Source organism: Poecilia reticulata, chromosome 13 (genome assembly GCF_904066995.2).
Source record: "Poecilia reticulata chromosome 13, P_reticulata-male-v2, whole genome shotgun sequence".
Classification (NCBI taxonomy): Eukaryota; Metazoa; Chordata; class Actinopteri; order Cyprinodontiformes; family Poeciliidae; genus Poecilia; species Poecilia reticulata.
The window spans coordinates 15,069,714-15,094,382 of record NC_088842.1 but is presented as its reverse complement, the minus strand read 5'-3'; the positions used below and the strand labels follow the sequence as shown (position 1 = coordinate 15,094,382).

The window sequence follows — 24,669 nt, the reverse complement described above, 5'->3', positions numbered from 1 at the left end:
ATCTGTTTGTTTTTAAACACAATTTATTTTTGCATAGAATTATCCTTTTTTCCCTCAGCAATAAAATTAATTTGTGTTTACAGCAAATTGACAGGCAAATGGAAGCACACTCTAAAGATAGGCAATTAAATAGCAAAATAAAATAATTGCATTACTAAATCAAAGGTTCGCATCAAAGCAAAATTAAATTTTTTCTAAGTAAAAGTAGTGGGACGGTGCTGCACAGCGGTGCAGTTGGTAGCACTGTTGCTTTGCAGGAAGAAGGTCCCGGGTTTGACTTCCAGCCTGGAGTCTTTCTGAAAGGAGTTTCCATGCTCTCCCTGTGCAAGGTGTGAGTGTGAATTATTCACTTTAATGGTCAGGTTGAAAGGAAGACATTTGCTTATCCCTAAGCAATGGACTTCCAACATAAAGGCAACATCTGCTTTGTATGGCACCATCTTTTACTGAACAACCGTATTGACTGGTGTTGAATTACAAGATCGCTTTGTCCTTGTAGGTGATGTATTTTAAGCTTTACAATATATCCTTGCTACGGGAAATAGTTTTTTTTTTTTTTTTCCCGTAGCTGCAACCTAAGGATAACACCTAAAACAAAGCTGTTTATACTTGACACTGCCATCTAATCACACTGCAAATAGACATTGCTTTTAAATGTTCCAAGATTTTGAGAAAATGAACTAGATGAAGCTTCAAGACAACCTAAAATGACTATGATAAACCTCCACCTGTTAGATTAATATATTGGAGAGACAGTTGAATTTCTATCCAGCAGACCATGGATAGATTATGTTAAATAACTTCAAATCATCCACTGAGGAGAACCCATGGTCTGTACACAAAGATTCATAAAAGACAATAAGACACTAAAACCAGTAAACATAAAATGGCAAATGTGAGGTAACAACTCTATAAGAAGGGACCTTGTTGAAGATAGTGCCAAGCAAAATTGCTTTGCATGAAACAGAAACATGTTTAACACATGCATGCACACGCACTTTAACACATACATGTAGATCTATCTATCGTATGCCGTTTATTTTTTATTCATTTCTATATCCTAACCCATTTGTGGGAAAAAATGGTCCTTAAGAGGTAAGTAATGCTAAAAACACACTCACACATATTCAAGAGCACATCACACATCCCTCTCACTTGCGCCCACAAACCCTTTCACGACCCTGTTCAGCATGCAACATGAGTGACTTCCTCGGCTCAAGAAAACACACAGCTTTATTTTTAATTCCAGGGACTTTTAGTGTTCAAGAGGGTGATTTTTTTTTTTGTTTTGATTTATTATTTTTTGTTTTCTGCTTGCATGACACTCAGGTTTATTCACAAGATCATGTAGAAATATGGTTCTTGTGATAATTTTTTCTCATTTATTTCTCCCTCTATTTTGATGTCTGATGGCTTGATGTAGCAATGCAATAAACTTGACATGTTTAACTTAAGGCAATGTAGTTTATGCGGAACATAACATTAGATCAGAATGAGACATTTCACATTTTTATCCATTCTCCAGAATTCAAATTTGCTCTTACAAAACTCCAAGAAGGTGTAGATGACGATTATGACCGATTCATAATTTGTTTATTGATTTTTTTTTTTTCCACCACAAAAATGCACAAACCCTCATAGAGCTCGATGTCATCTTGAGGTTTGTATTTGCCAAAATGTTTTTTTTATTTTTGTAAGTTTGTATATTCTTCACAGTGTCAATAGCAGCCGTTTCTGGAGCATCTGAACGCAACCTCAGGATAAAAACCCACCGAGCTTCTGTGTCTACCATTCTCAACCACTGAGTAGAACTACTAAGTGCTGGAGGGCACCCATTTAAAGCATCATAGCATCTCAGACTTAGGAAAATGAATGCTATCACACTTCCCTCTGTACTAGAAGTGGGAATGTAACCCTTAGAAAAAATGGATGAAAAAGGGAGGAGGATGGTAAAATATGTTGCTGCTGAGTGTAGCGTGGAAACTGGAAATACGAGAGGGGAAATTTGCTGTAACAGCATCCAAATGAAAATCACCCCCCAGGCCCTGTGCTCTTAGGCCTTCTACCCCCTCATTTATATTCCTCAAATCCTCGTCTTGCTGATCAGTTTCCGCTGGATATCGATTACTGCTATGACTGCACACTGCTCATCACATGCCCTGTGGGATCATTCTCACTCTGTTTTTAACTTGTATTGCTTTCCTCTTTTTCTTTTGAGCTTGCTTACAGCCCCCCCCCCCCACATTATCATTATTGTGAACTGAGAAAAACTACTTGAGACAATAATGTGGCTACACAGTCTACAGTGTTTAAACCTTTAAGATGTATTCACAAGTAACACAATGCTATTTTTTTCACCAATTACTCAGTAGTATCATCATTAGTTTCTCAGGGGCCAAGCCAAGAGTAAATCTCTGTTTACTTATTGCTGTCATGTTTAATGGTTTTTACACTGTGACTGGTGAGGGATTTATGGAAGGAGCTATTACGGAGAAGCACTGTTCAGGAGCCCTAATGGGAGAGAGGAGCTATTTCACAATAATTCACATAAGCAATAAGAGACACTGCAGGGATGCGTTGTGGTTGTGTATTTCCAAACACATTCTGATAAAAAAAAAAGAAGCCTAACATCCTGGCTAAATGTTGCTTTAAAATCAAACTGCGGATATATGTATATGGCTCGTACTTCATAAATCAGAAGGGTACATAAAAGTCTTCTTTGGTGAGGCTCATGTGGGATTTATGTGTATTTTTTTTCCCAGTCGGAACCATCTCTGAGAACATTGTGTAGAGATACGATTGTTCGATAACAACCAAAAACAAATAAAAAACACAAATGACCCACTAAGGAGGCTGTAGTCCTTGATGCAGCCGTCGCAGGTTCAGTTCCCAGCCTGATGTCCTTTGCTGCATGTATTACCCCTCTTTCATTACCCACTTTCCCATCTGACTACTCTCAAATAAAGGCCGCCTGAGTCGAAAAATTTAATTAAATAAAAATACATGAACGTGTTTGGCATAGAAGATCAGTATAGACGGAATCTTCCAAATTTTCCACAACAAGTATGACAAGACTTCCCATGACCTTAAAAAGTGCTGCATCATCCACACAAGGCTGCAACGCACTGGCCAGGCATTGATTACAGGATGAACTCCTACCATTGACACCACCATCGCCCACATGATCTGAGATACATGAATAATTACAACAGACTGAGGTGCATTGTGAAAAGTCAATGGGGGAACATCAAGCCATACCTAATTCACATGTCACAAAATTAGGTCCTCTGCTCTGTTAGAGCACTTTGTAAATCACCTATAGTGTATACTCACTGATCAGTTTATCTGGTGTACCTTGTGAATACAAAGTTGGACACCTTTTCCCGCAGAATTGCTAATTATAGATTCAAAGACTGAACAGGGTGTCACAAACATTTGCTGGAGCTCTTTAGACATACTGATATAGCAACACAAAGTTTCTACAGGTTTGTTGACTATGCTAGTCTCATCTTTCAGCCCTCTGCACCTTTTTCTGAAAAGTACATCTACCACCAGCAACCACGTCACGTTTAGACACTTAAATCTCATTTTCTCTGCTTTACAAAATTCAGTTTTACCTGCAGCAAGCTGACCAATGCATTCAGTCACTGCAGCCTGATTGATGTATTCATTATACCTGTTAGCAAGTAGTTGAACAAATGTTCCTAAAAAGTGGCTATAAATGTATGTTATGGTATGTCATTTCATTTGAGTGACTGCTGTGAAGTCCCATAAATAGCTGAGGTAATATCAGCAAACAATGTTATTTATAAATGTAAAATAGGCTCAAAACGCAATCAAACAAAAACTAAGTTGAACATAAAAATGTTCAGCTTATATGTCGGCTTATATTGTGGAAACAATTTTTATCCTCACAATCGGCTTCAGGCTTGGCAAACAAGTTAGCATTCATTCTGGTCTGTCATATTGTAGCTCAAACATGTAAGACCTAATTTGTTTTTGTTTGATTTTTTTACAATTGCAGACACACTAAAATAACACCCACGATTAGAAAAACCTAGCAGTCAAGGAGCAAAACACCAGCAAAGATTTGAACAACTATACGCACATTAACAGCTTCAAATTTTTGAAAGAAAACTATACAGTGATTTGAAACACTCTTTTTAACGAACAGATTGCACCACATCAGGACAGACACATATTTAAAGGGACTAGCTGAGACATGCTGTTGTCTAAAATGATGTTGTTAAGCTGAGGTCCATAACTAGATTCAGCAACCACAATTTACAGTTCTACACCTTCCACAAAAAAAAAAAAAACCTTTATAGACCTCATCAAGGAGTTCTTCCTAGCATGACAGTGTATGATCTGATGCCGTATTGTCCAGATGCTGCTCACCAAGGCTACGGAGGAAGCTTGGAACAGTGACAAAGTTGACGTGACATCAACATAGGCATGGCTTCGTCACTCCAGGAAAATCTTCCCACGTCGCCTTAATGAGAACATAGCCTGTGATGTTGATGAGGACAGACCTAGCTAGGCAGAGAGATGTGGATCATGGTTGGTGTGATCTTTTCTTTTCCTCCACTTTCTTTTCTGGACTTGGGCCATTGCAAAATACTGCGGCTTGGGGAGAAATAATAAATCCATTGGTCATTACAACCACTGTTATGTGGTGTTGGTGAATTTTATTTTTTTTTTCTTTAGTCTCCTGTATAAATGCTGTAATTGTTTTAAAATAAAAGCAGGTGTGTTTGAGTCCAACAAATTCAGACCACATAACTGACATGTTGAATATGTTGATAAGAAAAAAAAAAGGGTTTTGTAATAATTTGTAGATTTACGTGTTCAATATAGCAAATAATATAATAAAAGGTGTTGTGCTAATTATTTGAAGTGTTGTGTACATTGTGTGAAGTGCTATGAAAAACTGGGCCCATTTCTCAAAACTGTGCCTGAGTAATTGGGGGAAAAAAAACAAACTAATCTCCATCTGGGTTGCATTTCTTCATGAAAAAGTTCATCTTACTGGAAATGCCTCAGAAACCACAACACAATATGTTAAAATGTTTTCCAGCATTTTGTGTACTACAGTCGACAATTTGAACACTGGTGTAAATCCTGGTCGTATGGTTATTCTCATGGTTTACTGACAATGTCTACAACCCTTTCTGGCAGCAGGTAGATCCTCATGTTCCTATGCTGTTCACTTTCTATGCTAGAAAGTACTAGCCATTTACAGAGAGCTTATTAAAAAGTCTTACTTTTGTAAAATCCTGCGATCGAAATTTGTGGAAAAAGGAAACCATTCGTCCCATCAAAATTAATCTACATATCCTCGATTACTTCCTACATTTTACCTCAAGATCCTCTGTATCCCAAGAAGGACTCTTTCCCTCTTGCCGTTTTCCATTTCTCCCTCTTTCTGCATGTTCCGTCTCTCAGCTGAGTGCGTTGACTTTCTCGTCCATCAGAGCGTCTCATCCCCAGAGTGCTGCTTTTTATGCTTTTCCGTCTCTGCCATCTATGCTGCCTCTTACTACTTCTCTCTCTTTTTTTCCATCTCATGCCTCTCTGTCTGTGCCAAAGTACTATAGTTCTTCCTGCCGGCAATGGTTTCCAACTTAAATATATTATAAGATGCTTACAAACTGATAAAACTTGCTAAATGATCCATCACTGCTATGGAAATGCACCAAAAAATAAATTCATGAGATGAACTGAACTGAGAAAAGAGGATGAAGAGAAATATTGCACATAGTTTCACTCCAACAGCAGGAGTGAAAAGTTAAGCATGTGAGGAGGAAGAAAATGAGGGAAAAGGTGAAAAGAGGAGAAAAGAGTTGACTGAGGGGGTTGAGATGGATGAAAGTTGTGTTCTCCCAGGTGTGTATCTGCATGAGTGTGAAAGTAAACACCTGTCAGCGTCAGGTAGAAATCTTGTGTACGCGTGTGTGTTTGTGTGTGTATATATGGAGGTTTATGGCAGTTGTACAGTATCTGTCATCTGATCCAGTAAATCTTTCAATTCCTCTAAGACAAGCTGTCACCACCTCTGTACATAAGCTCTCTCTTCCACACACACACACAAGCTTTGCGATCTTTGAAAGCAACGACCGCACACATCGAGAAAGCCAAGTTCAATTTAAACCTGGTGAGATATACAAATGTAGGCGACGGTGTTGTGGAAAATAAATCAATAATCTCTCCGTACATCATGTCATCCAGCTACATATTCCTGAAAACGGAGTAATGCAAGCAAAAGTTTGGGTGTAAATGGAGATGCTGAAAGAAAGAAAGCTGATTCAGCTAAGGTTATAATGTAAAAGACAAAAAAAATGAAAGTGTATGAAAGGGTGTGCTACAAGTTTAAGGCAGAGGAGTTCAGCTGTCCCCATTCATTTTCTCCATTGAGTCTCCACAGGGAACCTTATCCAGAACACAAAAGGAAAAAAGCCAGACTCCCAATGTGAACTGGGTGGGGTTAAGTGCATCAAATATCCCTGCACCTGGGTCCTCTGCCATCTAACTGAAACTAAAACAGGCACTGAGCCACTCAGATTGGTGCAACATGGTGAGCTTGTATTCTGACTGATGAAAAAGGTAAGAGACTAAGAGCTATGGACTCACAATAAGACCTTACCTATGAACATTATTTTAGGAAATAAAGACAATGACAAGCTTTAAGTTCTGGGGAGAAAGCATGAGTGAGTTTTCTTTGTTAACAATAAGGGATTTATCTCTGGTGTGATTTTTTCTTTTTCATAGTAATCATATTTGGAAAATGGTTTTATCATACCCTTGAAATAATTTCTGCTATGCACAGTGGGTTGAAGCTAGCCTGGTAAAAAAGCAGTTCCTCGCGCTTCGCACAGAGGGTCTGGACCCTCGGCTATTGAGAAACGATTGCTGCATGTACTCTTAACCTTATCAGCTCGGTGTTGCATACAAAACAGTTTGATGTCAACACCCTTTTTTTTCCCGCGGAGCAGTTTACTGCGAGTCACAGAGAAAGCAGATGGTAAAACTTGACATGATGTGACAGCAATCGATATGCTAACTGGAACATGACTTCAAGTGCTATAGTTTTAAAAAAAGGAGTTGACATAATATACAAGATATAAAATAACCACAACCGGTTAATTTCGTGGTTGTAAATTTCATTGAGAATTTTTAGGTAGCTAAGAATAAACATCGTTTATGGACTGCATTTAGAACTAGTTTTTCCAGGTGTGATATTACACAAGACTGGCGATATCAGCTTAAATACTTGACAATATTTTATTGCGCTTCATCCATGCTTCATTTGCATTCTCAAGATCTCAAAAGCTTAAAAGATCTTGGTCACATGATAATCCATCTTGCAAGGCTAAGCGGGTCACATCAATCAGTTACTCTGGCTGCCGCTGTGACATCTGCAGTATCAGAACCAGAAATATTTTATTCATACGCAGCAACGTTCAGTGCTCAAAGCTTTTATCAGTTAATTTTTCGAGCTTAGCAAGGCTTGCTAGTGATAGATGTCAACAGATGCACATATGGCTAATCCACTGTCCTAACATTGTTGTGTAACAGACCTTTACGATATTTTCTTATTTTATTTAGATAATTTTTTATGTGTAGTTATACTATGTATTATTACACATTTTTTAAAGTCTGTATATTTAACAAGATACAAGGTTAGTCTGCACATAGACTAGGACTTTATTTCTTATTAGGCTTTAAATAATAACATATCTTGACATCTCGGCTAAATGGAGGAAGATTAAATTGAAGCTTGGGTTAAGACACATAGAAATAAATGTATTTTGGTCATTGTATTCATCTTAAGCAAGATTTTTTAGTTGTAACAAATAGGCGATAAACGATAAATCAATTAATCGCACAATAAATTAAACCTATTGACCTCATCATCATATCGGCTTTATCGTCTCTTCCGGCCTTGTATCTTTCTGTTGATGGCACTGAATGAAAAAAGGATCAACTCCGGTGCTCTCCACTGACCCTCCCTTCCTCATTTCCTTTGTGTAATGTCCAGCGCACACTACACGAGTTGTCGGCCCATTTTCAAAACCAGACCACACAACTGTTTGGGATTCCCCTCCGTAATTGCCCTCAGAAAGCACGGAGGTAAATCCACGCTTTCTGATTGGCTACCTTTCACATTCAGTGTTAAAGCTCCCAGTCGAGAAAAACCCCTGATTTAGATCGGAGCGGCCACGACGACCTACCGTAACACACCTCACACTACAGGATGATCGGTTACGAAATCATCAGCGACAATCTTAGATCGGTCAGCGATCTACGATTGTCATAAGTGGAAAATAGGGGCAAAAAATCGTGTAGTGTGAACTACTGCATCAGGTAGTCGGATGTGCCCGTCTTCTCTATTTAAATCTAGTGATTATTGAAGGACAATATAGTATACAGACTTCATAATCTGCACTCTTTTGGTTGAATGCAGTATTTATTTCCACTTTGGCTTTATGTTGTTTAGTTTTTATTCAAGAACGTTTTTTGTTAATGGAGACTGAGAATCCATTAACACTGGAACTGATTTAGTTTATCAGTTCCAGTGTTATGTGTTCTTTTGAAAATAAAGTGTATCTATCCATGGCAGGAAATCGCATGTATTAGTCATTTCCATTAAATCAGTGTCAAAAGGTCTTGAAACAATATTATCGTTTATCGCAATAATTTTTTAGACAATTAATTGTCCAGCAAAATTTGCTATCGTGACAGGCCCAGTAACAAATTTGTTAAACAGAGAGGACTGTAATATCTGTGAAGTCAAAATCACATGTGGTAAAGTATCAAACTAGAAAACAAATACTAAAAGTGACAATTTCCCTGAATCTGAAATGAAATATAATTCTCATCAAATCCCTTATAAAATATTTCAGCTATACTAAAGCCATTGAGTTATTTTTTTATTACAGCTTTAGTAGAATGACTAACTGGTAAGGAAATAGCTTCTCAAGTTCAAGTTGGATAAAAGATTAGTGACTCATAATCTTCACATAGGTCATATTGTTGAGGTATAATTAAACCATCAATGCAAACTGGTTGTCAGTAATAACTTTCGTCCCTGTGTGGCTGACAGCTAGCATCACTGGACACATTTGTACCCATTAATGACTGCATGAAATACATTCTTATTGCACGTTTGTAAAAGTAAAACAGAGTAACATAAATTCTTATTTCTGTAGCTTGTGTAACATCTGGGTGTTGATGAATGGATTAGGTACTGAACAAATTACTCCAAAACCACCAGGATCACCGTAGATCCAGCTGTAATTATTACTCAACTGAGAAAAATGAATGTGCACCTGGATAGTGGAAGCACTTCTTCACCTTCACATGAAAAGACTGAATATCAAAAGCAGCTATAAACACATTTCCTGTGGGGAATATGGGAAAGAATGATTAAGAGTCACCGCAGACCTCTCCCACATACCAAGTCCCAGTGCACTACCTCCTAATAGCAACTCCTTTGCATCACTGCTCTCTTGTTAAATAAACCACCGCTAAGCAACACATGAATTTTCTAGGTCGTTTAAATGGAGGCACAAATAAAATCACACACACACTTTCTATCAAACTCATCCACAGTACAGGATTTTCCTCAGAAATGTACATTGGACGTGTACATTGATGTAGTTAGTAGAGCTCAATAACTCTTAAGTAACTGGACTCAGTAGTGCAGAGAACTCACAAAGAATCATCCGAAGGTTTACTGCTTAAATGATCTTTAAATTCATGTCTATGGCATAATTGAAATATTTCCAGGCAGGGTTAGGAAATTCTAATTTATTTACACTGTTAAATATCTACTGCAACTGCAACCATGTGCCAAAAAAAAAAGAAGAAAATGCATAAAACATGCAACGATACTCGGATAGCAAACATTTCACTGCTGTTTTTTTTGTTTTTCATCTAAGAGTTACTAAACCCATGTGGAACTCATTACCTACAGAGTGACATGACGTCTTTCTGGAGTTTTCCAGATGTGGCAATTAGGTTTATCAATGTAGAGCATAAGGCTTTAGAGGAAATGTTTTCATTTTTTTTTATCTAAATGGTTCTTGAGTTATGGTCAACATTTTTTTAACTTACAGTTTATAATAATTAGTTTAAAAGAAAAATATCAAAATCCTCATTAGAAAAGGTAATTTCTCCCTCACTATTCGGTTAAAGAGGGCAGGAGGTTTTATGTAAAATTCCCTCATCCCAAAGTTTCTGTGAGAAAGCTTAGAACACCGTTTTAAAAGTTAACCCTACTTTAAATGTTTTTGTTTATTATGTTTCTTGGTCAGCATGGTGCTAAAATTCTCTGAGAAGGCTCTGACGCCTTTACAAAAAAAACGAGATTAAATCCATCACACGTTGACTCCGTTTGCTAATAGATTACTTCTGAAGGCAACTGGTTGGTTGTGATTTTATTTAGGGGTATGAGCATAAACAAGGCTGACAAGGAAATGTATCTACTCACATGTACTGAGCAAGGAACTTGGCATGTAGAAAACAAAAATAAACTGAAAACCTGATATTTCTATTTAATATCTATCCAGAAGATCACAAGGTAATCAAGAAAACCACCGATCATGGAACCATGTTTGCCACTCACAAACACAACACATTATGGGTTAAAGGTTCAGCCATCAGATGGAAGCAGAACATGTCAGCTCACTTAGCTTGGTAGCAAAGTCAGTCAGTGTCACTGCTTACATAAGCCTCGAGCTGCATCTCCTGTGCAGTTTGACCAAGATCCAAACGCACAAGGTCAGGCTGGAGTTGATGGGCTGCTTAGTCAAGCAATCAGTTCTTTTTACCCATCCTCTGTGTAAAATCTTTTAGGTGGTTATGTAACTGTGCCTGGGCATGAAGAAGCCAAAAATGACACTGAAAGATGTGGAAAAATCTAGGATGGAGAGCAAAGCCCTATGTTTATGTGTAGAAAACACAGGCTGCACATTTCCACTTATTTTCTCAAACTTTCCAGAGTAACACCTTCGTGAGACATACTTTACTCTTGATCAAAACAAAACTTAGGTTTCAAATGTCCTACAAACATTTCATCTGTTTGAGATGAAGCTTCTCAAAACCCAGCAGCAGAGCTGTTCAGGCTCACTACCCTAACAAACCTGCTAACTTTGATCAATTATTCGTTACATTGATAGAGGCCTGTGTCTTTTAGAAAACGGATTAGACTCCAAGCCCTTGCTGCTTGGGTTTTGCCAGAAGCAGTAAAATTCTTTAGTTTTTCTCATTGTTAAATAATCACTGCTGACAACATGCAGGCTCCTGCAGAAGCTGCTGGCCAAGAAATTTTGCTACATAACCTCGCCTAATTATGGTAAATCTGATGTTTACTTTAGAAAGCTCCTCTACAAAAATAACATACACAGAATAAAAACCTAGAAAGCTCCTCTACAAAAATAACATACACAGGATAAAAACCACATAATTAACATTTATACCTATATAAATGCAGGTAATGTGATTGATAAACAAAGAAATAGATGAAGGAATCACAAGATATTTTTTCTTCTTTTTTTTTTGCACTGTAGCAGTTGATATTGTTGTCTTGCATCAGCTGGAATAGAGTGAATGTGTTCTCTGTTGCTGATTGTATAAATGGGTTATGCAGAAGTTTCTACAGCATTATGACTAGCCGCATAAGCAGTGATACACAAATGTGTTATGAGAGAAAAGAGCACCACAGACAGACAGATAAACAAATGCTTAAAAGCCCACTTAAATTCATCCCTCATCAGTGCTAATTTTTTTGTATACGTGTGTGCGTTTATGTGTGTGCATTTTTGTGTACGAGTGCATCTGCATCTGCCTCAATAACTAATAAACCCACTTACAATTGGACAGCAATATGGCACTTGATATGGTTGTGTGCCTGCTCCTTAAGAGTCCTAGTGTAATGAAGGGTCACTATTTTGGAAATATCACGTGTACAGTAACTCACAAAACAGAGAAAAAAAAAAAAGGTCAGACAGAAACAATGACAAAGCATATGTTTAACGTAATTTGCCAGTATGTAGGCCATTGCAGAATAAATATATGTAAGTAAACTGAGATAGAGTGTCACTATGCATTACGGTTAAAGTGAAATAAGTGCAGAACCCACAGATTATTCTTGCATAAGCTCATGTGGTTTCTGATGAATCCATTGATGTAAAAGCCTTTGAAGCTCAAAGCCTATGTGACAAAGTATCAGTTTTATCCAGGTTCTTACTTCAAAATATTTATTGTATGTATGTAACACTTCAAATGTGAATATAGAATGAAAGTAACTTCAGGTTCTGTTAAAAAACAAAATTTAAAATGTCTTTTTTGTGTCATCCAATTCATTCATTCATTAATATAGACCCAAGATCATAGTGACTTACTTCACACCAGCAGACAATAATTCAACATATTCATTTAATCTTTGTGAAAATATTAAATGATCATCAATAAATGCAGCATTTATCGATGTTCTAAAAGGAACCTAAAAAAAAACAAGCCTTAAATATTACAGTGTCAAACTGTTAGTTTAGGAAGAGATTATGAATGTTATCAGTTCAATTTAAAGCTGCTTATGAAATGTATCTTATCAACAGCCTCCTCGATGGAGACAAAAGGTAAATCTATGATGTAAATAACTACTTTTAAATATTGTGATTTAATCTGTGAATCGTTTTAATTATATCTCAAAATTAAAGTTATTAAACATCGTAAATGACATTTTAAGTATGAAAGGTATGGTACGCCTAATATGGGTCGACTTGTTTACAATACCTTTGTTTCTTCATGACCCATCTGTCTGCAGCAGGCTTCTCTGTCAAACGGGTAAGCAGAACAGCAATCTTCAGAAACACAATCAAACAGTAAGACAGTCTGTATGGATCATTTTAAATTTGGTAATGGTATTTTCTACCATCATAGTGTTAAAATAATAATAGCACTTGACTGAATATCAAAATGAATCAGTGGTATTTTAATGCAAAGTGTTAAAAATGACCAAAAAAACTTAAAAAGTAGCTTAAAACCAAACATTTCCCACCTTCTACAATGCATTGACCCTATCTGTCTGTGCTGTAATCCATAGCTCTGCTAAATTTTTCTGTGTGCCCAAGGACGTTGTTGACAGGCCCCTGTCGACTCTGATACACATCACCAGCTGCTTCTTATCACCTGTCAGAAAGAAGCTTGACTAGAAGAGTGCAGCACATGTCTAGGATCAAGCTGTCCTTCCAGATCCCACTCACTTCATACTTCTGATTCTTCTATGTAGTCTTTAGGAACATTTTTGGACTTTTTTTTTAGTCCATTGCACCCTGAATGTCACTGGGGAGACAGAGCTCCAGTGGCTGCCCAACAAGAAAAGGCTGCACATTTTGAGTCTTTAAAGTCTATCTATCCATCCATCCATCTATCCATCCTTTGCACCTGTGTTAGAGTCTCCCTGTTGAACTGAAGCCTATCTGTTAACAGTAAGACAGACAAATAACTATCCACATCTGGAATAAAGCTAATTTTGACTCACATAGCAATGACAATTTTTGCAATTTTTTTCTCAGAACAAACCTGAGAAATTGGGGACAGTGCATTATTTTTCTGTACTGCTTATCCAAGGTTCAAACTAAAGGAAAGATTCTGTCCCTTGACTGAATTTGGGACCTACCCCAGGGTTTCCTCCCAGTGGGAGTCATTATCGTTCACAAAAAGCATAAACCCTGAAGTTAAAAAATCAGACACATATTCATAGAGAAGGGAGTTAATTTTTTTTAGGGTATTGGAGAAGGATTGCACCTGAAAGTTTGAGGATGATAGCCATCCTTGCTTTATCCCTTTTCCAGCACCCATGATTCTGCAAAACCCTCAGCAAAATACCTCTGGTGTCGAGTTTTTTCCAGATCAATAAGATATTGGACAACTGGATTTTAGGGTGTTTTAAAGCATGGAAAACATGTAGGACACTGGACACTGATGTTACTATGAACATTTATAGATTTCCTTTGTCTTTGTACATTGATCATTTATTTCCACGTTCTTTGCCATCTGTGGGCTATTTGCCTTCTTGAAGACAGAACGTCAGACATACCTGAAGGAACTTAAAGTAATACTAACCCTCTAAAGAGTTAAGTCTTAAATTTTTGGAATACTTAAGCTGACAGTCAATGACTCTGTATGGTCTTGGCTGGTACAGAAATAGATTATTGACAATTAAAAACATTTCAATTATGGTTTTTGTTATATTGTCCCTACTTTGTGTCGGGATGATTTTTGATTTCTTTTGCTAGAACTACTTCATGTATCTTCCAAAACTACACAAAGATGATCATTTTTATACATTTATCTTCTAAGACGCATTAAATATTACCATTGGCATTTTATCAGCTGAAATGCTCGGATAACCATTAGCATTTGAACACCAAGGCGTCTGTCGTATTAATGAGACACCCACTGCTGAAAAACTTCACACCAACTGATGTGTTCCACTGCTCATCCAGTGAGACTATGGGTGGATTCCTTCGGGGTTTAATGTGTGTTTTCACCCAACACTGTGCAACGAGAGTATTTTCCTGATGCAGATAATTTTTCCGTTCTTGAAAATATGCGACAAGTTACTAAAGTCTTTTCAGAACAGTTACAAGAAGCACCGGCCTGCTTCTTTCCTGCGTCATGCACTCCATGCCTACTTTGCCCAATAGAAATAGGAAGCCTCCACATGAGCTTCACACTACAGCTGTTAAACACAGGTGAGGCCCGTGATAAAAAATGACCCATTTCCCCACAAATATAAAAGCATATTCTTCACATTGTCATTGTAATAGCAGTTGTTCCAGAACATTAAACAGCTGTGGAAACACTGCTGAAGAAGCTTCTACAGGGGAAGGAATTGATTACATTTTGCATGCAGTAAGTAAGAAAATAATTACAGGAAAGGGCGGGGGGGCGAGGACGCAGTGCAAACTGAGAGAAGTATCCAAGACGCTGCAAGACACAAAGACATAGATGAGGTATTGTGTATGAGAGAGATGCAAGCGAGTTCGGACAGCTGCAACAAACAACACAAAATGTAGGTTTTTGTGCATGTGTGTATGTGATGTGGTATTTATATATCCACTGTCACTTTTGACTAGGTAGGGAGTCCTCCCTCTTTCTCTCTCTCTGTTAGAGTCAATTTATCTATCTCCCTTTAAATCTCTCCCTCCAACACAGACTGTTTGGAGAAGATGGAAATGTCACTGCTGCCTAGCAACCGGTGAGGCTATGGCAAGATGACTTTTTTTTTATTATTTATCTTTGGCAAATTTCACACTTCCTCCTGATTCAAATGCATGATTTAACTAATACAACTGGCTGTTCAGAAGCCTGTGAATATCTGTCCCACAGACATGTCTGTGCAACACCTCAATTAGGGACAGTTAAGTCAGGAACAGGATCATAATACAGCACATCCTCGCTTGAAACTCAAAACAAACCGACTATTAAAAAGAGCAGTAGGAGAGTTTACCACAATTTCGCATCATCCCGTCTTTCAGTGACACTGATATTAAAGTTCATAAGACATTCTCGTTTTGAAAATAAAACTCTCATTCTTGCTTGGTTTGGAGTTTTGGTTGTGCAGAAGTATTTGTTTTGTTTAATAATGAGTTGAGGATATTAAAAGGTGAAAGGTAAGTGTTTCACTGCAGATGAGTCTTATAAAATTCAATACAGCTAACAAGTAAAATTGTATATAGATTTACTATGCGCAGAGTTAGTATTCCAAGTGTTTTTTTTGTTGTTTTTTTATTTTATTTTGATGAATTAAGTTTGAATGAAAATACTGCATAATGCTAATAATAAAAAAAAATAATTGTAGAATAGCTATGTCCAAGAAATGACCCACACAGTCATGGGAAAGATTGCTATTTGACATTTGTCCAGCAGACAGACTATAACACCAGCAACAACCACAACATGTCAATGCCAAAGAAGGCAGTTGTTCCCATAGTACTACTCACAAGCATGTTAATGAAACATTGAAATAAAGGATGCAATGGGGATAACTGTAGCTCTAAGAGAAGATACGAAGTAAAGCCCATTTATGAGTGTGGGAGAGATTCACAAGGGGAGAAATGTAAGTCACAGCTTGTAAAAGTTAAAACGTCAAGAGCCACTGGGCACAGACATATTCAGGCCATGGGATGCAATGGTTGCAATCCTTCTGCTGTGCCTCTCCTGAATAAGAGAAAACCTCAAGGGGCCATCTTACCTGGGCTCCGATATCATATCAAATATGAAGCATTTGTCAATTTCCAACTTCAATTCACTCTGTTCTAAATGAGCAATGGTCCAGAAAAAACAAGTTGTGTCATGGAGGAGAAACTGCATGAGGAGTCTGCTTGATGACTCAACCGACGGTGTGGTGTGCTTGGAGATGAAGGCTGGGTACTAGAATTGCAAACTGGATGTGGTGTAGATCTAAGTTGCATGAAACAACTGACTAGCTCAAACATCTCACCACGTTTATACACAATGTCATCTCTGGACACACAACATGTTGAAACTTTAAGCAAATTGGCAGCGGCGACAGAAAAACACATTCAGTTTCACAGTTTGACACACAACATGTGGGCTGTTGAAGATTTGGTGAACATATTTTTGGGACACCGTGGGTCCCCAAGTAGCAACTGAGCATTCTTACCTTTCCAATCCATCTCTATAGTAACTAAGTGCACTCATCTTCAAAAGGCTACTACCAGCAGAATAATAAACCATGTCACACGACTCAAATCATCTCAAACTGGTTTCTTGAATATCACAACTAGTTAATTTCATTAAAATGGCCTCCACCATCACCAGATTTCAATCCAGGTATGGAAACAGGAAGCTTGGATCATGGATGAGTGTCTGACGAAATCTGGAGTGATCATCACATCATCAAAGATTGATCATAAATGTAGACACTGACTAGGAAGTTCTTAAGGTACTGTGAATGTGGGCAAGTGTGTGTAGTTCTGTGTCAACATGTACGACGTCGTGTTTGATTCATCATTCCTATTGTCAGTCTTAACAATTCTGGATATTTCTTCTTATTTTTCAGACTTCCCAAAGGATTGCAGGTGTGATTTAGCTCAACACTATTTACTATAGGTGATCAATACTACTATGTGCCTTACATTATCCATATTTGAATAGGAGAAAGAAAAAGTAAACTAAAAGATAACCTTGAAAAGCTATTATCAAGCTAGCAAAAGCAACGAAGTAACTGCTTTGGAAACAAAAATAAACTAAGTGTTATCAATTAAACAACACAGATTTACACAGCATTAATTTAAGGCATTCCTAAATTATTATGATAGTCGATATTGCCATAGAATTTTTAGGGAAGGTTTCAAAGAATATTTTTCGTTCCAAAGGCTTCTGCATCTACTCCTACTCATACACTTACGTTTTCAGCACAGTGCAGCACTCCAGTTATGCAAACACCCAGACCTTACTGAGACAGTTACATGTACAAAAAAGGAATAAGTGTCGCTTATGCAGAAAGAAGTCAACTGCGATTAGACTAAATATTGACACTGCTGATGGTTGAAAGAAGACAATCAATTCTGAGAGTTTTATAAAACTCTTTAGGTGTGATATTTTGAGAACTTTCTGAGTGTTGATAAATAATACAATTAAAGCACATCTTGTCAAATCTTAATGCAACCGTTTTAAGGAAATCCGGAATAAATTTAGCAATATGCATGTTTTCAGGGATTTAAAATTGGTAAATATGCAAAACAAGTACACTGACCAGGAATTACATATAAAAATGATTAGTTGGTCTGCTATATTTTCTTTGAGTTGGACATTTTCATAGACATTACTTTAATATGCAATGCTTGTTATGTACTGCTGATGTACTGATCCCCTGGTGGAACGATGTGATCCAATACTGCAAAAATTGATCTGAAATGCATCAGTACCAAATCAAGTAATCCTATTTAAATATACATAGAGTGTGCCAGAGCATATCATATTAACAAAACCCTACCTTGTGGGACTTTCACATTATAGCATATTGATTTTATTTTTTTTTATTTAGTTACAATTTTATTGATTAAAATACAAAGCATGCATAACATCTTATTAGTTCATGAAAGAACTAACATGGCATTTATTTTATCTTTTTCTAAATGAACGAAGAAAGAATGCTACAGACAAATTGTTCCGGCAAAGAAAAAGAAATGTTACGCACCAATCAGCCGACCGGTGATAGAAACCCGACAGATTGTTTCTGGATGACTTGAGCCGGTCATCCAAAAATGAATGAGAAAACTCATTAGTTGTAAGGAAAGTGTATTATATATTTTTTTTATGCATTTTGTTCTGAATTTAGAAAATTTATTTAAAGATTATGGTCAAATACTTGAATGTGTAAAGTGAGAAAATCTGCACAATCATTTTGCACTTTTTGAAATTCAGTTACAGAAAATGTTTCCTTACATTTAATTGCTTAGTTTTCAAAAAGTTTACAAAAATGTGAACCCCAATCTTCAATCTCATTTTCCATAATTGTATCTTCAAAAAATGTCTTACCCTACTGATATTACTCACTCAAAAAAAAGAGATGTTTGAAACACATCACACAAGCTCTTTGACTAATCACACAAGTCACAAAGAGACTAATTACGTTGTTGCACTAAGAATAAACAGGCACAGTGTAATTTCTAAATATACTTTCACTGTGCTCTAATACTATGCTACTTTTTAAGAAATTATTTCATTTTAAGGAAGACATCAGAGAATGCCTCTAGTAAAAAATCCAATTAAGGGCTTTAGATTCTTCCTGTGAAAACAAGGTTCATTAAAGCATATTGCTTTTCTTGTCATGTGGAGAACCACAAGAGATAAATGCGTAACCTATTTTGGGTTAAACCTAAGCGAAAGAAAAGAGAAGAAATTCTGCCTGTGTATGGTGAAAACTATGTCAGTGTTTTTTTCCCATATGGTATGGCTCGAACAACATCACCACAGAGGCACAAAGAAATGGAGCAGAACCAGAAAAATTAGATCTTTCTCCAGGCTCAATCCAAACATGAGAGTACACAAGAGAGACCAGAGTAAAAAGAATACAAGAAATAAAAAGGTGAAAGATGCAAAACACTTGAAAGGAGTCTCAGAAAAGTTTATCACAAACAAGTAAGTTTGGGCATTTCTGACGTACAGTGTGGAAATATCTTCTTGATTTACTCTTACTGGTCATTTTATTAGTTACACCAAGCTATTACAAAGTTAGATTCCTTTTTACCTTCAGAACTGCCCAATTCTTCAAGGTAAAGTTTCACCAAGGTCTCAGAATGACTCCTCAGAAGACTGGTCCACATTGACATGATTAGCATCAGACAGTTCTTGCACTTTTGTCAGCTGCACATCCATTATGCAAATCTCCTTTCCATCTCATTGCAAAGGTGTATTGTTGAATTGAAATCTGGTGACAGTGGAGACCAGAGGAGAACAGTGAATTTAAAAAAACCCCAGAAATGATTAGAGGTTTGTAACTTAGTTTACTATCCTGCTGGAAGCAACCACAGCAGGATTCTACATAAAAAGTGACTGGTCGATTTACTATTTGTACAAATAGTTGCTTATTGTGTGGCTAACACAATAAGCAATGCTTATATTTTCTGTTCATTTGTTAACCACACGGTGTGATAAACTCCATCATTCTTCCAGGACAAAAAAAACTACCAACTTACTTTATGTTTATATGAAAACTTTACTTTGGGTTTTAATAACTATAATAATTTACTTTAGGTAGCAATTATAGTTATTAGGTCAGATGAGGATTGCAACATTAGATACTTAGTGCCCTGGTTTGTACACAAACCCCAAAAACCACAAGTGTCGCTGTTTGTAATTCAAGTTGTTTAACTTTATGAAACTTTGCTATTATGCTATAAATCACTGTTACAAACTTTTGTGAACTTTGTTGACATCCAAGGATGCTGATATTACAGACAGCAAATTATGAATTATTTTGATAGAATTCGTTTGTGGCCGATACAAAACACATTGATTATTCAGAAAGCCAACAAATGATATTATGCCAAAATCCTAATATCTGGAGTTGTCTGGATTTCAGACTGTAATCGCATCACTGCTACACATTTACTGAATTACATGGTGTTTATTCTCAGTATAAATTTGATAGCATAATGTCAACACCATGATGAATAAAATCTATATCTCCATCTTGATAGGGAGACTCCTCTTTCAAAACTAAAATTAGAAGCACTTTGGGTTTCTCGTGTAGAGAGATTTAAAATGTAATACAGTTCCTTGTACAATCACAGGGAAGCTTGATCTGGATTAGTTGTCGAACGAAGGTTAGTGTGTCAAAGAATGCGATGAACACAGGATCACTGTATAATGCGCTCACACACACAAAAACCCACTTACACAAAATAGCCATAGCAGGTGAAGTGGATGAGGGAATGGGATGAATAGGGGGAGAAGGAAAAGAAATCAAAGATAGTGTGATTATCCTTTGGGATTAAACCAGGCAGTCTGGACCTTTTTTCTCCCCATTGATCCGGCTATTCAACCGTTCATTCATTATTTCAGCTGCTTTCCCGACCTTGCTGACTGATTCCATTTTGTTAAATGCAAAATTTATCAAGTGTGTGCAGCAATTTCTATTACACCAGAGTCAATGAAACTTGCATAGAAGGTATGACTAATCCCCATTTTTACTCAGTTCATTTTCCTTTTTATCACATTCTTATAGAAAAGATATGAATCATACGGAAAGTACCCAATATGAGATAAAATAAGTCAAAAGAAAGGGGACTGATTTGTCTTATTGGGTGTCCTTGACATCACAATGTTTCTTTCTTTTTTAAAAGCTAAATTGAAAGACTGATACCAAAGAGAATAAAACAAGCAGGCAAAGAAGCAGAAGATATGGAAAAGGGTCAACCCAAGATATTGCTTTGTGTCTGATTAGGGCACTAATTCGATTTAGTATCGTGTGAAGTACAGAGTAGATGATTTAAATCTGTGTCTTCTTCAAGTGCCTTTCAGAATTATTTTTACTACTTCAAATTGTTTCCAATTTGCCACATTAAAATGCCGGTGTAATATATGATATATTACGTAATGAATAAACTAACATGTATTCAGGCCTAAAGAGTCAGGATGTTGTTTTATATTTGACTGTCTTTCAATTAACTTTCACCTTTTTTTCTTTATTTAACTGTTAAAACTTCATTATCATAGCAAACCATCTAATTTTAATCATATGTCATTTTCTCCTAAAGGTGCATTTGAGGCGTTTCTGAGATTAATCCAGTTCCTCTGGCTTCAAAGAAGGCTATCAACACTGTTTCTAATTATAAGTTTAGGTTCTTTGTTTAAAAGCACAACTCATTAGAGCCTATTTCTTCTCATGTCTTGTGAAGAGCCACAAGGAATAGGTCTGCAGCCTATTTTGAGTCCCAATTTAAACTGGTAAAAATCCTCTCACTGGATATGCTGGAAATGTCTCTGCTCCTTCTCTCCAAGCAGACCTCTCAAGACAACATTAAACCCTATAGAGTTATGAATAAATAGAGCAGAACTGGCAAAATTAGACATGTCTTCAGGCTCAGCCATTACAAACCATTTCTTTGAGAACATAAAGTCTTATCTCCTTTGTAAATGGAGCAAGACAGCTTCATTCCACAGCAACGAGTGATCCTGGACACTAAAAAATGTAAGGTTGCTGCAGGGCAACGGGGCAAAGGATGGCTAAGCAAGGCGAGTCTGGGCAGCAGAGGTATGCTATCATGATTCTAAACTTTGTGCCAGCAGCCAGCTGGCTTGACACTATTGCTGCTTTACAGAGGCAAGAGTAACATGGAATCTGAGCCAACAGGCTGTCATCTTTCCCAGAAGTCACACGGACTAGCAAATACAGAGGTGAGCAGCCTTTGTGTAGCCAGATGGTGACATAGAAGAGCTATTTATAGACTCTTAGAGGAAAAAAAAGTGCAAAGAAAAGGCTGTGAAAGAAAAGCAAAAAAGAAGCAATAAAGAGTAGAGTTACACAGTCACTGGCATCAATGTCTCCGTTTGTGACGCTTGTCTGTCTGAGATATTGATTCACCGGTTTAAAAAGCACCATTCAAAAACGCTGCAGCTAATCGACTGCGGAGCGAAACCTCAAACACGTTCACACCAGAAACTTATTAACTGAGCTGTGACAGGACCAAATTCTATAAAGCCAATATGTCTGACATGATGGTAATGATTTATTAACTCAGCCAATGTGTAAAAAAATGTTTTGGGTTCACTGACATATTAGATCTACTTTGAACCAGTCATTATTGAATTATAGCTCCAAATCTAATGAACCATTTTAATACAGTGCTACCTGTCAGGGTGCCAAAGGTACTTAGAAAGATTAAGATAACATTAAGTAAAGCAGTCATATTTAATTTTGTGGTTGCATAATCTGTTCCTAAATTTACTTATCTGAACCCATTATTAGAGCGCACTGTGTTAATCTCAGTTATGCTTTGTTTTATGCATCTTTTACTAGTTTTTATTGCATACCATGTGGTGCTGAAGATTGCATTCTTTCAATTAAGGAAACTAATTGTAACCTGTATTAAATTAAGACTTCAGTTTTGGAAAGATGAGAAATGATTTTAACATTTTCCCCAAAATAAAGCAAAAATTGTATGCAGCATGGTTCCCTGTTTTGTTCCTCTTTACAAATGCTAAAATTTGCAGTGGATTTATAGATATTTACATATAGTATGTAATAAAGACATATGATCTTTTTTCTCACTGTTGGACCTTGAATCACTAATAGCTTCTGTTTTTAGGGGAGTTTTTGGCATGTTTCCCCAATTTTTGCTTAGTGCCATTGTTCATTTGACACATTTGTGTCCAAGCTTTAACTTCCTGATTAACATTTTCCGTAAGATGTTCCTCTAGTGTCGTTTCTTCATGAAGACGTCTATTTTATCTAGTGCACTAGTCCCTCCTGCAGTAAAACACTCCCTTCTTCTGCCATTTCCCTTCTTCACAGTTGGGACGGTTTTCTCAGACTTGCAATCTTGACACTTTTTCCTCCAAATGTAACAATGGGCATTATTGTCAAGTCATTTTTTCATCTTATCAGACGACAGGACATGTCTCCTAAGTTAAGGATTTGTCCGTTTATGAATTTGCTAATTGATTTTCGAGTAATTACTTTTTCATCTTTGTTTAACATCTGCATAAGACCTGTTTCATTGTGGACACACTCACCAGCTTCATCCAATATATTTACAGTAATTTACTTTTGTTCTGGGGTTAAAGAGATTTCCCCTCACAGACTAATTCATCTTTGGGACAAAAACCTGTTTGCATCGTAAAAAATATGACTGCAAGACATGAAATTTAATGTTGTGTGTAATCATTTGCAAAGAGAGCATGGTGCATAATATTGCTTCTGAGGTAAACCAAGAGTTGTGGAAGTCCACAGTTCCTTTTGGAGTATGTTGCTTGATTTCTTTTGATTTCCCCAAGGTTTCAGACATCGGCAGTTACATATCTGAGAGGTGCATCCATTTACTTAAATTGTTATAAATTAAATTATTGAAATCTTACAAAGACATGCTCTGTTTATGCAGTTTTTTTTTACATCTTTAAAATGAACAAAGTATGTAAACTTAAACATTTGAAGCTTTGAAGTTTAAAAAAATCCTTCTAAAAGTTCTTTACTCATTCTGGCATTTAGCAAACAGATAAGAAATTCGAACTGACTTCAAACAGGAATAACTTAGTCTTATTTAATGTCACACACTGGAAAAATGTTTTTTTTCCAAAGGGTGTGTTCAGCTGTGTATGTTGACAGTGCTTTAAGCTCTAAATTTGATCAGATGTATCTGCACTGAATTACAATTTTTGTCTATAAAAATGTTAGTAACTTCAATTTCAGAGCAACATTTGAAATTATGTGTTTGTTGTGGAACCCACTGCTTATGATGGCTCTACTACTGCGTGTTGTTTGATTATATAATCATCATCAAGGGGTCATACTAAGAGCTACATAACAGACTCCAGACAGTCACGCTGCGCCCATATTTGTGCCAATCCAACAACCAGCTGCTGGGAAGAAGGAAACCAGAATAGGATTTGTTTTACATTTTCAGTGTTTTGCAAGGCTGTTAATAATACTATACTTAGCATGAAAATAATATATAACATTACCCATAAATCGCATCATTACAAAGATAAACTTCAACAAATGTCCTTAGGATTTTATTGTATGTTGCATTCGTGTTTTTTTCCTCCCATGGCCAATTCTTTGTAGAACCAATCTTAAGAATGACATTTTTGCTCCATCTCATTTCTGCTGTTTAAATCACTAATTCTTTGTTAGATTTGAAATGGACATTGACTGTACCATTTTACCGCTTTATATAATTTACTTTGATCTAAATTATTTCATTGTAACTCAAGCTGTATGTTTAGGGTCATTTTCCAATTAGAGGCTAAACATCTTTCCCAGTTTCAAGATTTTTGTAGCCTCAAACAAGTTGGCTTTCAGGATTAAGCTTGACCTATCCTCTCACAACCTTTCCCAGTTTCTGAGGACGAAATGCATCCCCTCTTTCTTCTCATGGTTTTAAATTTGCATGTAATAGTTATGATATTATG

At 36.7% G+C, this 24,669-nt stretch overlaps 1 protein-coding gene across 5 annotated transcripts in view; it reads right to left on the bottom strand.

Moving 5' to 3' along the window:
* Positions 1-24,669, bottom strand: part of LOC103474519 (leucine-rich repeat and fibronectin type III domain-containing protein 1-like protein) — a 170,719-nt gene that overhangs the window by 114,567 nt on the left and 31,483 nt on the right. Inside the window, exon 2 of one of the 5 annotated variants that reach the window (XM_017308300.2) lies at positions 19,286-19,465. The exons of 3 other annotated variants lie outside the window; for them this stretch is intronic. The gene's annotated coding sequence lies outside the window, so the exon portion shown is untranslated. Of the gene's footprint in view, positions 1-12,795; positions 12,864-19,285; positions 19,466-24,669 lie in introns of all 5 variants that reach the window. One more of the 5 variants, XM_081614344.1, reaches the window with a different exon arrangement.